Genomic DNA, 15759 nt, shown 5'->3' on the forward strand with positions numbered 1-15759 from the left:
ATCCATCCTCAAGACCCAGTAAGCCAGAGGATTTTCGGTGGGAAAGGTGTCCAAGTCTGACCTTGCCCCTAGGTATTCCTGCACCATGTAAATCAGACGCTGGCGATGGTTGCTGGAACCGATCATGCCTTGGGGCTGCGGACTAAAAAATTGTCTGAAAGCATCAGTCAGACGGCCACCTTCTCCACCGCTCCTTCTGACCGATGCCTCAGCAACACGTTGTCCAGGACCAGGAGTTTGTAACCTCCCAGTCTCTGGGAACACGTTGCACAGACCTTTCTGCAAGGCCTCCCGGAGATGTCTCAGGCTCTGCTCCCTCTGCGAAGGCAAGATAAGGTCCGCAACCTTACCCTTGTACTGTGGATCAAGGAGAGTGGCCAGCCAGTAATGGTCCGTCTCCTTGATCCGAAGAATACGAGAATCCTTCCGCAGGCTTTGCAGGATCAGGGAGGACATGCAGCGTAGGTTAGCTGAGGCATTCGGTCCGGAGTCCTCTGGGTCACTAAGCACAACATGATCCGCAGCTACCTCCTCCCAGCCACATACAAGTCCACGGGTTTATTGGGACTGTAAATCATCCCTACAAGACTGCTGCTGCTGCTGCTGATGCTGAGTGCCAGCCTCCAACTCCATGCTGACACAATCATCCTCCTCCTCCTCTTCCTCCTCCTCATCCTCTTCCTGTGTGATGGGTGGCACAGCAGGAACACTGTCTGGATAAAGGGGGCCTTGAGGGCAAGGAAGTCCTCCCCTTCCTGCCTCTGTTCTGCCTCAAGTGTCCTGTCCATTATTACACGCAGCGTATGCTCCAAGAGGTGGACAAGAGGTACAGTGTCACTGATGCATGCACTGTCACTGCTCACCATCCTTGTGGCCTCCTCAAATGGTGACAGGACAGTGCATGCATCCCTGATCATGCCCCACTGGCGTGGTGAGAAAAAACCGAGCTCCCCTGACCCTGTCCTGGTGCCGTAGTCGCACAGGTACTCATTGATGGCACTCTGCTGCGTGTGCAGCCGCTGCAGCATGGCCAACGTTGAGTTCCATCTGGTGGGCATGTCACATATAAGGCGGTTCTTGGGCAGGTTCAACTCCTTTTGGAGCTCAGCCAGCTGAGCACAGGCATTAAATGATCTGCGGAAATGCACACAGACTTTCCTGGCCTGCTTCAGGACATCCTGTAAGCCCGGGTACCTGCCCAAGAACCGCTGAACCACCAGGTTAAGGACGTGAGCCACACAGGGCACATGGGTCAGTTGTTCCTGACGGAGGGCGGAGAGGAGGTTGGTGCCATTGTCCCAAACCACCATTCCTGGCTTAAGCTGGCGTGGCGTCAACCACCTCTCGGCCTGCCCCTGCAGAGCTGACAAAACATCCGCCCCAGTGTGGCTCCTGTCCCCCAAACAAACCAGCGCAAGCACTGCATGGCATAGTTTTGCCTGCGTACTTGCGTAGCCCCTGGAACGCCTACGGAGCACCGCTGGTTCTGAGGACAGAGCACTGGAAGAAGCCATGGAGGAAGAAGAAGAGGAGGGGGTGGAGGAGAGAGGTGTGTCACAACCAATAGTAGCATTTTGGAGGCGTGGTGGCGGAACAACCTCCAACACTACTGCACGTTGTCCTGCATCCTTCCCAGCTGCCAGAAGAGTGACCCAATGGGCCGTGAAAGACAGGTAACATCCCTGTGCATGCCTGCTGGACCATGAGTCAGCGGTAATATGCACTTTACGCTGACCGCCCTGTCCAGCGAGGCAAGGACATTGCCTTCCACATGCCGGAAGAGAGCCGGAATCGCCTTCCGTGAGAAAAAGTGGCGTTTGGGGACCTGCCACTGAGGAACCGCACATTGTACAAACTCACGGAAGGGGGCCGAGTCTACCAACTGAAAAGGCAGCATTTGAAGTGCTATCAATTTAGTCAAGCTAGCATTCAACTGCTTGGCATGTGGATGGCTGGGAGTGAACTTCTTTCGCCGGTCCAGCAGCTGGGGCAGGGACATTTGCCTGCTATAATCGGACGTGGGTGTACTGCTAGCAGAGTGCCCGGAAGCACTTGGCTGTGGCACACCTAATTGCATACCTTCATTCCTCTCAGAGCAGGTTTCAGAGAGGACTGAAGGTCTAGTGGGGTTGGAGATGCCAGCTGATGAGGGGCAAGGAGAGGTCCGCTTTGTTCTTTGGTGTGGGTCTTTGAGGTACGCTTGCCAACGAGCTGCATGGCAGGTCAACATATGTCTGGTCAAGCATGTGGTGCCTAAGTGGCTGATGTTTTGGCCACAGATGTTTTGAGACATATGTTGCAAATAGCAGCGGTGCGATCTGATGCACTCGTCTCAAAAAAGACCCACACCAAAAAACTTTGGTAACGCGCAGAGGCAGCGCCCTGCACAGGCGGAGCTCTGCGGTGTGATTCAGTCGGTGTGCTGCCCCTAAGCTGGCCCCCGGAGGGCATCCTGCCTCTTTGGACATCTGCCTCCTCCTCCTCCTCCTCTCTCCTACCAGGCACCCACATGGAGTCAGTGCCCTCATCATCCCCTCCCTCTTCATCGCTGGAGCAAACCTGGCAGTATGCTGCAGCTTGTGGAACAGGACTGCCAGATTGCTGTCCTTCTTGAGCATCCCCTCTCTCTGCATTCACGCTACTGCCTTCCTCTAGCTGAGTATCATCATCAGAGCCTACAAAACACTGGGCATCCTCCTGGAGCATGTACCCAACACTGTGCTCAAAGAGTTCAGGAGACTCCTCAGGAGGACGTGGTGGGTCTAGGGAAGGAGTCACTGATGATGACATTGAGAGGAGGGAAGACGATGCATTGGCAGCTGCTTTGCTAGTACCCTGAGCCTGGGTGAGAGAGGATGAGGAGCATGAAGAGGGCTTGGTAATCCACTCTACCAAGTCGTTGGCATGTTGCGGCTCAACATGTCCAGCTGCCGAAAAAAGAAGGACAAGCGTGTTCCATGGCCACGTGCTGATGATGACGATGCACCGCGTCCACGACCAGCACTGTTGTCTCTAGACACAGAGCCTGCTTGCCCTCTTTTATCGGCTCGCGCCTGTCTGCCTCTCCTTGCTGGCCTTCCAGACATGGTAATGGCCTGAAGGGAGTTGGGAAAACCAGCAATTGGGTAGTGTATATTGTGCTGGAGGCACACACAACATCCACTAACTCCTGCAGATGGCAGATGGCTCAATTAGAGAAGAGCTATGTAGGTGGATATAACGTGTATACTGGGTTCAGAGCACACAGACAGCACGCACAATCTCCTACAGCTGACTGCAAGCTCCGTTTAAAACGAGCAAGATAGCTAGCTATATACAGTGCCTTGCGAAAGTATTAGGCCCCCTTGAACTTTTCAACCTTTTGCCACATTTCAGGCTTCAAACATAAAGATATATAAAAAAAATTTTTTGTGAAGAATCACCAACAAGTGGGACACAATTGTGAAGTGGAGCGAAATCTATTGGATTTTTGAAACTTTTTTAACTAATAAAAAAATGAAAAGTGGGGCGTGCAAAATTATTCGCCCCCATGCGTTAATACTTTGTAGAGTCACCTTTTGCTGCGATTACAGCTGCAAGACGCTTGGGGTTAGGGATGAGCCGAACACCCCCCGCTTCGGTTCGCACCAGAACTTTCGAACGGACCCCGCGTTCGAAACGAACGTTAGAACCCCATTGAAGTCTATGGGACTCGAACGTTCGAAATGGAAAGTGCTAATTTTAACGGCTAATATGCAAGATACTATCCTAAAAAGGGTTTGGGGACCTCACTCCTGCCTCAGGGGACATGGGTCAATGCAAAAAAAAGGTTTTAAAAACGGCCGTTTTGGCGGGAGCACTGATTTTAATGACGATTAAAGTGGAAAAAAAAAAGTGAAATATTCCTTTAAATATGGTGCCTGGGGGGTGTCTGTAGTATGCCTGTGAAGTGCCACATGTTTCCCGTGTTTAGAACAGTCCCTGCACAAAATGACATTAAACAGAAATAACACCATTTAAAACTGCTTGCGGTTTTAATGTTATATCTGGTTCCTGCAATATGGTTGAAAATCATTGAGAAAAATGGCATGGGTAGCCCTCCCTGCCCATTACCAGCCTATTTGGGTCTTGTACGCATATTAAGGGGAACCCCGTACCCATATTAAAAAAAGGAAATGCGTGTGGCCCCCAGGCCCTATATACTCAGAACAGCAGTATACAGGCGGTGCAAACAAGACAGGGACTGTGTAGGTTTGTTGTGTTAAGTTGAATCTGTTTGTAATTTTCAACCGGTACATTTTTAAAGTGTAGCTCCAGTCAAAAAAACAATGTTTAAGCTTTTTGGAAAACATAGGGAAGGGTTATCACCCCTGTATAATTTGTTTTGTCGTCCATCTTTTTTCATCTCACTTGCTGCTGTCTCCTTGCGTTTGCAAGTAGGAGATGTTTGTAAGTTGGATGTTTGAAAGTAGGGGCCTGCCCTATATTATAGCGGTATGTACTGGGTACAGGTATCTCACTTGCTGCTGTCTCCTTGTGTTTGCAAGTAGGAGATGTTTGTAAGTTGGATGTTTGAAAGTAGGGGCCTGCCCTATATTATAGCGGTATGTACTGGGTACAGGTATCTCACTTGCTGCTGTCTCCTTGCGTTTGCAAGTAGGAGATGTTTGTAAGTTGGATGTTTGAAAGTAGGGGCCTGCCCTATATTGTAGCGGTATGTACTGGGTACAGAGCACGCAGACAGCACGCAGACAGCACGCACTATCTCCTAACACTACTGACTGCAAGCTCTATTATTAACCACTTGACCACTGGGCACTTAAACACCCTTAATAACCAGACCAATTTTCAGCTTTTGGTGCTCTCACATTTTGAATGAATTACTCAGTCATGCAACACTGGACCTATATGAAATGTTTGTCCTTTTTTTCACACAAATAGAGCTTTCTTTTGGTGGTATTTAATCACCTCTCAGTTTTTTATTTTGTGTGATATAAAAGAAAAAAGACCGGAAATTCTGCGAAAAAATGAATTTTTCTTTGTTTCTGTTATAAAATTTAGCAGATTAGTAATTTTTTCTTCATAAATTTTTTTTTACTGGTTACATGTTTTGAGTTGCAGAGGAGGTCTAGGACTAGAATTATTGCTCTCTCTCTAACGTTCTCGGCGATACCTCACATGTGTGGTTTGAACACCGTTTTCATATGTGGGCGGGGCTTACGCATGCGTTCGCTTCTGCATGCGAGCACATGGGGACATGGGCGCTTTAATTAATTTTATTTTTTTTATTGTTCATTTTACTTTATTTATTTTAGTTTGACATTTTTTTCCCCAAAAATATATTTTTGATCACTTTTATTCCTATTACAAGGAATGTAAACATCCCTTGTAATAGGAATATGGGGTGACAGGTCCTCTTTACAGTGAAATCTGGGGGTCAATATGACCCCACATCTCACCTCTAGGCTGGGAAGCCTGAAATAAAAAATAAAAAAAAGATTCTGGCTTTGATCGTACTGGCGAGTTGGTAGAAGCACCGGAGGGCGGTGAGGGGTGGGGGGCGTCTATGGCTGGGTATTTCAGGGTATCACCGAGTATGGCTGGGTATCTCTGAGTATGGCTGGGTATGGCAATTTATGGCAGGGTATTGCAGAGTATTGGCGGGGTATTGGCGGGGTATTGGCGGGGTACTACAGAGTAATAGCAGGGTACTGCAGAGTATTGGGGAGTACTACAGAGTAATGGCAGGGTACTGCAGAGTATTGGGGGGTACTCCAGAGTAATGGCAGGGTACTGCAGAGTAATGGCAGGGTACTGCACTGCAGAGTAATGACGGGGTACTGCAGAGTAATGGCAGGGTACTGCACTGCAGAGTAATGGCTGGGTACTGCAGAGTAATGGCGGGTACTGCAGAGTATTGGGGGGTACTGCAGAGTAATGGCAGGGTACTGCAGAGTAATGGGGGTTACTGCAGAGTAATGGGGGGTACTGCAGAGTAATGGCAGGGTACTGCAGAGTAATGGGGGTTACTGCAGAGTAATGGGGGGTACTGCAGAGTAATGGCAGGGTACTGCAGAGTAATGGCAGGGTACTGCAGAGTAATGGCAGGGTACTGCAGAGTAATGGGGGGTACTGCAGAGTAATGGCAGGGTACTGCAGAGTAATGGCAGGGTACTGCAGAGTAATGGGGGGTACTGCAGAGTAATGGCAGGGTACTGCAGAGTAATAGCAGGGTACTGCAGAGTAATGGGGGGTACTGCAGAGTAATGGCAGGGTACTGCAGAGTATGCACTGGTATTGCAGAGTATTGGCAGGGAATTGAGGGGTTAAATTCGGTGAGCAGCGATGTGGGCACTGCAGATGCAGCCCACATCGCTGCTGACACCGATCTCTTTCCCCTCCGCTGTACCGATCGGTACAGAGAGGGGAGGGAGGAACCGGCGTCATAACATCATTTGACGGAGTGATCACGTGGTAAACGGCCGCGACGAGCGGCCGTTTACCGTGATCCGTGATGCGCCGGGTCCTGTGGACCCGGCGGTCACGGATGCTCTCGAGTGCGCGCCCCAGGGGGCGCGCGAGAGCAGAATTCTGGGAGGCCGTTAATTAACGGCCTCTCAGAGTTAAACAACCGCCCTGAAGCCGTTAATCGGCAATGGGCAGTTGTTAAGTGGTTAAAGCTAGATCACTAGCTATATAGGTGAGGTGAATATAGTGGTGTATACTGCGGTCAGGGCACAGACAACAACCACTACACAGCAGCAAGATAGGAAATCAGCCAAAAACGATCGGTGTGTACTGTGTTGAAGGTACACAGAACACCCACTGCTTCAGATGCTAACACACTACACGAGGCCGCCTCAAAGGCGGCCTTATATAGTGTGGGGCGTGCACTACACAGCCTGAGCTATGATTGGCCACAGGCAGGATGCCTGTGGCCAATCATGGCTCTCCTCGCTGCTGGCGCTATGATTGGCCAAGCATGCGGGGTCACAGTGCATGCTTGGCCAATCATGAGCCAGCAATGCACTGCGCCACCGCAGTGCATTGTGGTCCGCGCGCGCCACTCGAATTTTGACGCGAACGGCCCAAACGTTCGGAATTCGCCGAACGGCCGAACAGCCAATGTTCGAGTCGAACGTACGTTCGACTCGAACACGAAGCTCATCCCTACTTGGGGTATGTCTCTATCAGTTTTGCATAATCGAGAGACTGATATTCTTGCCCATTCTTCCTTGCAAAACAGCTCGAGCTCAGTGAGGTTGGATGGAGAGCGTTTGTGAACAGCAGTTTTCAGCTCTTTACACAGATTCTCGATTGGATTCAGGTCTGTACTTTGACTTGGCCATTCTAACACCTGGATACGTTTATTTGTGAACCATTCCTTTGTAGATTTTGCTGTATGTTTGGGATCATTGTCTTGTTGGAAGATAAATCTCCATCCCAGTTTCAGGTCTTTTGCAGACTCCAACAGGTTTTCATCCAGAATGGTCCTGTATTTGGCTGCATCCATCTTCCCCTCAATTTTAACCATCTTCCCTGTCCCTGCTGAAGAAAAGCAGGCCCAAACCATGATGCTGCCACCACCATGTTTGACAGTGGGGATGGTGTGTTGAGGGTGATGAGCTGTGTTGCTTTTACGACAAACATATTGTTTTGCATTGTGGGCAAAAAGTTTGATTTTGGTTTCATCTGACCAGAGCACCTTCTTCCACATGTTTGGTGTGTCTCCCAGGTGGCTTGTGGCAAACTTTAGACAAAACTTTTATGGATATCTTTGAGAAATGGCTTTCTTCTTGCCACTCTTCCATAAAGGCCAGATTTGTGCAGTGTACGACTGATTGTTGTCCCATGGACAGACTCTCCCACCTCAGCTGTAGTTCTCTGCAGTTCATCCAGAGTGATCATGGGCCTCTTGGCTGCATCTCTGATCAGTCTTCTTCTTGTCTGAGCTGAAAGTTTAGAGGGACAGCCAGGTCTTGGTAGATTTGCAGTGGTCTGATACTCCTTCCATTTCAAAATGATCGCTTGCACAGTGCTCCTTGGGATGTTTAAAGCTTGGGAAATCTTTTTGAATCCAAATCCAGCTTTAAACTTCTCCACAACAGTATTACGGACCTGCCTGGTGTGTTCCTTGGTCTTCATGATGCTCTCTGCGCTTTCAACAGAACCCTGAGACTATCACAGAGCAGGTGCATTTATACAGAGACTTGATTACACACAGGTGGATTCTATTTATCACCATCAGTCATTTAGGACAACATTGGATCATTCAGAGATCCTCGCTGAACTTCTGGAGTGAGTTTGCTGCACTGAAAGTAATGGGGCCGAATAATTTTGCACGCACCATTTTTCAGTTTTTTATTTGCTAAAAAAGTTTAAAATATCCAATAGATTTCGTTCCACTTCACAATTGTGTCCCACTTGTTGGTGGTTCTTTACAAAAAATAAAAATTTTATATAGTTTCATAGTTAGTAAGGTTGAATAAAGACACCAGTCCATCTAGTTCAACCTGAGTAAGTGTCTACAATTGTCCCTTTCCCTGTACATTGTACACTCACATAGGTCCCTACCCTCAAGGAGCCCACAATCCTAGGTCCCCATTCATATACTAGGGCCAATTTTGGACAGAAGACAATTAATCTAACTGCATGTCTTTGGTTTGTGGGAGGAAACCAGAGTACCTGAAGGAAACCCACGCAGGCACAGGGAGAACATGCAAACTCCAGGCAAATAGTGTTGTGGTTGGGATTCAAACCAGCGACCCTTCTTACTGCTAGGTGAGAGTGCTAACCACTACACCACTGTGCCGCCCCATATCTTTATGTTTGAAGCCTGAAATGTGGCAAAAGGTTGAAAAGTTCAAGGGGGCCAAATACTTTCGCAAGGCACTGTAGATGGATATAGCGGTGTATACTGGGTTCAGAGCACGCAGACAGCACGCACAATCTCCTACCACTGACTGCAAGCTCTATTTAAAATGAGCAAGATAGCTAGCTATATAGATGGATATAGCGGTGTATACTGGGTTCAGAGCACGCAGACAGCACACACAATCTCCTACCACTGACTGCAAGCTCTAGTGAAAACGAGAAAGATAGTTAGCTATATAGGTGGATATAGCGGTGTATACTGGGTTCAGAGCACGCAGACAGCACGCACAATCTCTTACCACTGACTGCAAGCTCTATTTAAAACGAGCAAGATAGTTAGCTATATAAATGGATATAGTGGTGTATACTGGGTTCAGAGCACGCAGACAGCATGCACAATCTCCTACCACTGACTGCAAGCTCTATTTAAAACGAGCAAGATAGCTAGCTATATAGATGGATATAGCGGTGTATACTGGGTTCAGAGCACGCAGACATCACGCACAATCTCCTACCACTGACTGCAAGCTCTATTTAAAACAAGCAAGATAGTTAGCTATATAGGTGGATATAGCGGTGTATACTGGGTTCAGAGCACGCACAATCTCCTACCACTGACTGCAAGCTCTATCAAAAAAGAGAAATATAGCTAGCTATATAGGTGAATATAGCGGTGTATACTGCGGTCAGGGCACGCAGACAACAACCACTACAGAAGAGCAAGAACGAAAAATCGGCCGATAACGATCGTGTATACTGTGTTGAAGGTACACAGAACACCCACTAACTCCTACAGACACCAACACACTACACAAGGCCGCCGTGCTGGCGGCCTTATATAGTGTGGGGCGTGTACTACACAGCCTGAGCTATGATTGGCCACAGGCATCCTGCCTGTGGCCAATCATGGCTCTCCTCGCTGCCGGCGCTAAAATTGGCCAAGCATGCTGGGTCACAGTGCATGCTTGGCCAATCATGAGCCAGCAATGCACTGCGATGGCGCAGTGCATTGTGGGCCGTGAGCGCCACACGAATTTGGCGCGAACGGCCTATAACATTCGGAATTCGCCAAACGGGCAAACAGCCTATGTTCGAGTCGAACGTATGTTCGACTCGAACACGAAGCTCATCCCTACGCATCAGCCCAATCTTTCATACTGTCGACATTTCATTATTAATGTTGCTATGAAACTCCTGTCTGCAAGTGTATATTTGGTTTAGTTTTAATTTTCCTACTGGAGCTAATTTTTTAACTATCATGTAAAAAAATGGGTTGTTTAGTAGTAGTACCAAAGGGCATACCTTTGGTACTACTACTAAACAACCCATTTTTTTATACAATATTGACTAATATTTTTCATAAAAACCCCACTTTGGGGGAACCCTTCTCCCTTGAGTGATATATTAAGAGCAAGACATTTCAGGATTGATGGCAGGCTGGAGAAGACCACAAAGCTTTTGAGAACGGGCAAGAGATTAGGTCCTGAGATTTGTGGGGATGATAAAAAGAGCGGGATATCATCTGCAAACATTCATAGTTTGTGCGGTTGACCTCCTAATTCAATTCCAGTTATTGTAGGATTGGTTCTGATTTGTTGGGCTAAGGTTTCCAGTATAATCACAAATAAGAGAGGGGATAATGGGCAACCCTGACGTGTGCCTCTTTCAATATTAAAAGATTCTGATTTATATCCTGCCTATTTTACGTATGTTTTGGGTGTATTATAGAGTGCATATATGAAGTGTGGGCCAAACCCCCATTTTTGTAAAGAATATTGCATGTAGGGCCAAGAAACCGTATTGAATGCCCTCTTGATATCCAAAGATATAAAGCAAGAGGGGCTCATTTTTTTAACGATAAGCACTCTACACACATTATCACCCGATTGTCTATTCGGCACAAAGCCTACTTGATACTTGTGTATTAAATTTCCTATGATTCGGTTAAGGCACTTCGCTAAAATTTTTGCTAGTAGTTTGATATCTAGATTCAACAGAGAGATGAGGCAATAATTTGAGCAGGAGGAATCATCAGAGGTTTCGGGATCATGCAAACAATTGCCATAAGTGATTCTTGTCTGAAAAGGTGACCCTCTAACAATATATTAAATGCCTCAACTAAAATAGGGGAGAGGATTTCTGTAAACGTACGATAATATAAAGCAGGGTATCCATCTGGACCTGGTCTTTTATTTATTTTCAATTCTCTGATGGAATTAGCTACTTCTTCCATTGTTATTGGTTCTTCTAATAGATTCTTTTGAGCATGGGATAATTCTGGTAGTGTGATAGTTGAGAGAGTCAGCTTCAGTAGGATTGGACTCATCAGTTGACTTTTACAAAGAAGCTAGATGGGTTTAATTTGTGTACAATTTTGACTGGGTTGCTAGTGTAATTGTGTTTTAATAACTGTAAACGGATTGGTTGGAACGACTTGTTTCATGTATTTAGTGCTCGTGCTAGATATGTGCCTGGCTTATTAGTTTTAATGTAAAAATTATGTCTAGTGTGTTTGAAAGTTTTGTCTACAGATTCCGTCATATTCTAGACGTGTTTTTTCCAATTGAGATTTCGTAGTTAGAGAAGGGTTATCTTGAAAAGCTATGAATGCTGTAATAAATTCAGATTCTAGTTTATGGGCAAGGGCTTTACGTTCTCTTTTAAATATAGCCATTTGTCTCTGCAAAACAACACGCAAAACACAGGTTTGTGATCTTCCCAGAGTGTTAGGGGGGAGATGTCTGGATTTTTGTTATGTAATAAGTATTCCTTTAAAGCTTGTTCAACTTTCAGGCATTGAGATGGATGTTTGAGCATTATATCCGGAAGGTACCAAGTTGGATCATGTGCTTTTGGTATGGTGGAGGCTATGGTTGTATAAATTGTATTATGATCCGACCATGGAATGGGGATTATGTTAGACGCAAGTAATTCTTGTAACATACCAATGGTTAGGAAAATATGGTCAATACGTGTGAAAGATTGGTGAGGGTGCGAAAAGTAGGTGATTCTTTTTTTTTGTAGCGTTACTTTCTCTCCATATGTCAGCCAAGTTATATTTAGATAGGAGTTGAGAGAAAGGTAGTTTGGTCAAGGATCTGTGTGGGATATAGGGTGGTTTATCGAGAAACGGGAGGAGGACCTGCTTGGAATCCCCACCCATTATCACTGTTCCAATTTTATGTGTGCTTACCACTTGCAAAAGGTGCAAGAGGAAGGATGTGGGTTGTTTATTGGGGACGTAGTTTGAGATAATTGTAACTGCTGTATCCATTATATGTCCCCTGAGTATTAAATATTGTCCTTCTGGATCTTTAATTTCTGATAATAGGGTGAATGGGGTGGACTGATGGAACACGATGACGGTTCCCCTTTGTTTTGAGTTGGCTGATGCCGTAAAAAATTGTGGGTAGAAGGGAAACATAAATTTAGGTGTGGCATTTTTGGTGAAGTGAGTTTTTTGTAGGCATACAATGTGTGCCTTCCCTGTGTGGAAAGTGTGAAATGCTTTGGTCCTTTTCTGTGGTACATTTATACCCTGAACATTCAGGGATAGGATATTTATTGGTGCCATGGTAACTGTTTAAAATGATTCATCTTACCAAGTAGTATATGGTTCTGGCTGAATGGATCAACCTGTGTGAACTGAAAAGATATGGAGGAAGAGAAGAATCCAGTGGAGTCTGGAGTAGAGAAGAAAATAAAAACATAAAATGTTAGAAGATACATATTTAGATTTATCTGAAGGAAAGGTTCAAAAATAGCCTGTGATAGGGGATACAGATCCCCATTAGGGGAAGGAACGCCTGCGTCGAACTCCAACATATTATGGGTGGGTGAATGAGGAAAGCTAAGGAGGGCGCATGGATCTCCTGCATGAAGGGAAAAATCCCTATAATAAGAGCATGTAAAGATGCCTGTGTATTTAGATTGTAGGGTATTAAATAGTTACTGTGCTAGTAAAGCCAGGAAACTTACAATGGATTAGTAACATTTTGAGAGAACTTGTTCATTTATCAAGAGACCTTTCAGGTCTATGAGAAGTATGGGAACTAGTAACTGGTACCATGAAAAGAACTTAGGTCCTCTATGAAACTTTTGAAGTAGCATACAATCATTGTACTTGCTTGCATATTGTCTTTACTACCTCATTTTAACTTTAATTAATAAACAAACAGTCATATGTTGACCACATAAAAGGAAACATTGTACTATATAGTATGTTTTCACAAATTAGGGATAATTTAGGGATGACTGTAGTAAAAGGCTTATAAAAGGAAATAACTGAATGAACTTATGGCCTACAGATATCCCCAGATATAACTGGTTCCTTGCTTATGTTTATGCTACTAATAACCTTTTAATAGTCAATGTGTTCAGGGGCTACAGATATTCTGTAAAAAGTTTCCTAAGAGCTTTTAGGGGCCAAGTGGGAGTTAGCAAGATGGTATCACATAACCTCTAGGTAATATAACCTTATTTTGGTTTGTGAAAAATAGTAAAAGGCCCTAAGAATTCAAACCCTTTGGGGAATAGGCTCGAAGTAAGGTCTTAGATGAGGTTACTATGGATTTAAATTGTTAGTCCATAGAATCTTCCTAGTCTAAAGGAGTAGACCCATCTGCTTCTTTTATGGGAATGTTGACTACCATTTTTCCCTGAATTTTGCAGCACGATGCTTGGAGGTGAAGATGAGGCTGCTCTTCTATGCTGTGGAGAAGAGTTGATTGTAGCTTGCATCAGATGTAGGTTAAGTAAGGTCTGTTGCAACTCATCTGCAGTTCTGCATGTGTATCTGGTGCCATGATAAGTAAAACAGATTGAAAAGGGGAAACCCCATTGATATGTTATGTTATGGCATTGAAGTTCCATTAGCTGGGTTTTTATTGAGCGCCTTTTTGCAATGGTTATGGCCTTGAAAGGTTAAATCTTTTTTCTCTCTAGCAGCTGCCAATAGCTGTTCCTTCACCCGGTAGTAATGGAATTTTGTGATTATGTCTCTTGGGGGTCCATTTGGTTTTTTAGCTGTAAGGGCACGGTGTATCCTGTCTAATTCCAAACGTTCGATTGGAATGGCCAGTTGAAGTTCTCGGAATAAAGCTGTGATTGTAGATTGTAGGTCTGTCACATATTCAGGAATGCACCTTATGCGCAGATTGAATCTCCTGGCTCTATTTTCATAATCTTCCCATTTAGATTGGAGTGTTAAACACCCCTCTTTTAAATTTTACATTCCAGCCATATATTTTAGTGCATTCATTTCAATTTCATCCACTTTGAGCTCTAATGCAGCCGTGTGATTACCCAATTCTCTAATCTCTTTAGTGAGGCTACTTGTTATTAGCTCAGAGCTCTACTTTAATGCCTTATGTAGCATTCTCTCAAATTGTTGTAAAAGAGCAGGGGATGCTATAGATACTTGTGAGGAGTCCTGTGAGAGGATTTATTCAGTTTCTGATTCGTCAGGTGAGTCTAACTGAGATAGCTTCTCCCTGTGGGTGCGTACTGAGGCAGTGAATGAAAAGGGAGCCGGCGCAATTTTAGCAGCGGTGCACGCTTGTGTGTCCCTTGTGAGGAGATTTTTGTTTTTGCTTGGGTTTCCCCCAATACCATTTTTCCGGTTCAAACATTGTCTGCCGGTTCCTGAATGGGTACCTTACAATCCTGCCTTCACCACTATATATTGTGGCTTTTCCCTTTGGCGGTACAGAGCTCTAGCTATGCATAACCACTTCTCTAGACTCCACGCATGCGCCCCCCAATAATAACTTTTTTAACCCCTCGTGTCTAACTGAATATGCCATATGTTCTAAACAATTACCCAACTGTATAAGATAATAGTTCTTATTCTCTTGGTACTTATTTATCATTTCACAATATAAAATATTTCCCTTTAACTAAACACAGTCTTGGACCACCTGGACCAGATGGCATCCACCCATGGATGCTAAATGAATTGAGCTCTGTCATTTCAAAGCCATTGTTTCAAATTTTTAATGAGTGGAATGGTACCACTGGATTGAGGTAGGACCAATGCGGTGCCCATATTTTAAAAGCTATCAAAGTCTTTACCAAGTAACTATAGACCTGTTAGTTTAACTTCTTAATTCTTTGTTGGGAAGATGCTGGAGAGTTTAATAAAAGATCTCATAGGTGAGTTCTTGCTGGAAAAAAATATTTTAAGCAACAGACAGCATGGATTCATGAAAGGCAGAAGTTGTCAAACCTGATTCCTTTTTAAGAGGAGGTAAGTAAAATCTTAGACAAAGGAGTGACTGTGAATTTTGCAAAAGTGTTTGACACAGTTCCCCACACACAGCTAATGCATAAGGTTAAGTCTACAGGCTTGGAAAAATCAATTTGTAAATGGATAGAAAACTGTATCAAAGACCAAATTCAGACAGTAGTGGTTAATGATTCTTACTCTGAATGGTCTAAGGTTATCAGTGGTGTACCCCAAGGTTCAATGTTGGGACCCTTCCTTTTTATTATCTTTAACCCCTTGCCGACCAGCACACGACAATGTACGTCAGCACATTGGCGTGGCTGGGCAAATGGGTGTACAGGTACGTCCCCTTTAAATTGCGGCATTGTGGGCACACACACGCCACTGCGTACTCTGGGACCGTGCCCATGGGTCCCGCAGACTTGCTGTCCACTGGGGGCCCGTGATCATGTCACGGAGCACCAGAACGGAGATGTAAACTTGGCATTTCCCTGTTCTGACTAGCAACAGGACAGATCTACTGCTCCCTGTCATTGGGAGCAGTGATCTCTGTCATGTTCTAGTGAGACAATCCCCCCTCCCACGGTTAGAATCACTCCCTAGAACACCCTTAAGGCTTCATGCACACGAGACGCTGTTAACTGCGTGTTCAGAGGCAGTTGGACAATTCAACTGCCCCT

This window comes from Lithobates pipiens, unplaced genomic scaffold, assembly GCF_037356315.1.
Source record: "Lithobates pipiens isolate NorthernLeopardFrog02 unplaced genomic scaffold, aLitPip1_a1.2 Scaffold_27, whole genome shotgun sequence".
NCBI lineage: Eukaryota > Metazoa > Chordata > Amphibia > Anura > Ranidae > Lithobates > Lithobates pipiens.